This window comes from Condylura cristata, unplaced genomic scaffold (genome assembly GCF_000260355.1).
Source record: "Condylura cristata isolate star-nosed mole 26May11 unplaced genomic scaffold, ConCri1.0 scaffold00008, whole genome shotgun sequence".
Classification (NCBI taxonomy): Eukaryota; Metazoa; Chordata; class Mammalia; order Eulipotyphla; family Talpidae; genus Condylura; species Condylura cristata.
In genome coordinates, this window is record NW_004567109.1 from 1,912,394 (window position 1) to 1,914,773 (window position 2,380).

Genomic DNA, 2,380 nt, shown 5'->3' on the forward strand with positions numbered 1-2,380 from the left:
AAATGTTCTTTCACAATTTTACTTGTATTTTTCAAATGCTAGGAGACACTGAGTCCTCACTATATCCAAGAAAACTCACTTGCTAGAAATTTAAATTTTTTATTAAGTCTGTGGGTTTCAAGTTGGAGAATTAAGCAGATGTCTCTCAAATCCTTATAAAATATGTGTTTCTCTACATACTACAGCTGACTCAACCCCTTTCTCGACCCCCTCATCTCTGTAAATTTTTTTCTGGCCCTCCCTGGTGGCGCAGGGGGTTAAAGCACAGCACTGAGAAGCTAAAGCCACTTCTGCATGAGTTCGATTCCCCCCTGCCCCTGAGGAGACCACATGGCATGGCAGACCTCTCCTGGCCCGCCCGCTGCTCCCCTCAACAGTGTACTTCGTCCATCTGCCTGTTCTGCTCCCCACTCTGTCTCCGGCGAAGCCTCTCGCCACCCCTGCACCACTGGCCTGTACCCCAGTTCTGTATGCATAAATAAATAAATAAATCTTTTTTAAAAAAATTTTTTTCTAAAAACTAAAAACTCGGGTTTATCCACACCATGTCAGTTCCATATTAATTTTTTAAACAAAAGTTCAGGTGACACTTCTAATGTGTGTTACATATTTCACACCCACAAAAGTTGTTTTATATTATTCTCTGCTGAAGGGAAAAAACACCCAGACAGAGCTACAGGTGAAGCTACCAGTCAGCACAGCTAATGCACAGCACTCAATCTTGCTTCCCAACTGAATTTCACTTCTAAAATTACTTTAATTCCTGATCAGAAAGAAACAGGTCAAAAATAACTATTTCATCTACCTGTGGTAGAAAGCAAAGGACGACAACATGAAAATAAGGTAATCTGATCATTGTTGGGGGCGACCAGGTGCTGCTATAACACAGCTACCGGTGGGGCTAGATAAGGGCGATAATAAACTGGGCCTCTCATTCAAGGGTGATAAACTGGGCCTCGCATCGGGAGATACCGGTGGGACAAACTGAGTCACCCCTCTGGAATCTGGATCTAGAATCTGTGTAAGAGGCCCTTTCCCCTACAGCACTGGCAGTAGCTGCAGACCCCACCCTAGGGGCTTCACGGGGTCTGCCTCAGCTGCTGCCCGGAACAATAAACTTGACTTGCTCAGCCTTTCTGCCTTTCTGTCTTTCTTTCTTGCGGCCTGCGGAGGTCACAGAGTTCAAGCAAAACAATCATCACCTATAAACAAGTGTGAATACACAGCAGAACCAGAACCCCCAAGTTCTGTTTCTTAAATCTGCACAATTTGCATTTCATAAGACTTTTTCTGACAGAAATTTCAAAATGCTTTAACCAACCTTTCAATCATGAACGAAAAAATTGCTTTATCCTAGATCAGATAAAGAAAATGAAATACCTAAAAAGATGTACTAATGGTCAACATTAAAATGAAAAGTGCACTTTCCGTGCCACTAGAGCTCTTGCAAGCATGGTGAACGTTCCTAAAACCCGCCGGACCTTCTGTAAGAAGTATGGCAAGCATCAGCCCCACAAAGTGACACAGTACAAGAAGGGCAAGGATTCCCTTTATGCCCAGGGAAAGCGGCGGTATGACAGGAAGCAGAGTGGCTATGGTGGACAAAGCCAATTTTCCAGGAAAAGGCTAAAACTACAAAGAAGATTGTGCTGCGACTTGAATGCGTTGAGCCCAACTGCAGATCCAAGAGGATGTTGGCTATTAAGAGATGCAAGCATTTTGAGCTGGGAGGAGATAAGAAGAGAAAGGGCCAGGTGATCCAGTTCTAAGCATCATCTTTTACTATGAAGATAATAAAACACTGAATTAATGTTTACTTCAAAAAAAATGAAAAGTGCAAAATCAAAAATTATAACATAATTAACCACAGGACATACCAACTTCAAGACTGTGATAAATACATTTCACAAAACTGTTTTCTAAATGTACAGTAATTTAAAACTTAAACCTGAAGTTCAAGATTATTTAGTTTATCCCTGATAATCCCCACATTATGCTTCTAAAAGAGAAAAAAATTTAAAAACCCAAAAGGCTACAGTATATTTTATGATTACGAGCAATGAGTCAAAATCATACAAATTAAATTTCCCAATATTCAGAAGTTCAAAAATTAGAGGAAAGAAATTATTGGCATAATACAGTCTTGAGTTTTGCGGAATGCAAACATTTGAAAAGCTCAACACTGAGACAGCATTCACCAACTGAGCAGCCAGTTTCAACCTATCCACTCTAAAGAGATGTTTAAAAATGTGTCAGAAAAAAGTCAGTCTCATCAACTTGTTTTGTTTTGAGTTATCTAAAGACAGGCACATTCACTTCCTACTCTAAAATATTTAAAACACAAGATAAAACATTCCTTTTGCCTAATGTTTCACAAATT

The 2,380-nt window shown here is 40.1% G+C and overlaps 1 pseudogene across 1 annotated transcript; it reads left to right on the forward strand.

The window, feature by feature from the left end:
- Positions 1 to 1,429: 1,429 nt before the first annotated feature.
- On the forward strand, positions 1,430 to 1,814 carry LOC101626780 (annotated as a pseudogene). Its single transcript, XR_193497.2, has one exon. The product of XR_193497.2 is annotated as a 60S ribosomal protein L36a-like (transcript).
- Positions 1,815 to 2,380: the final 566 nt, after the last annotated feature.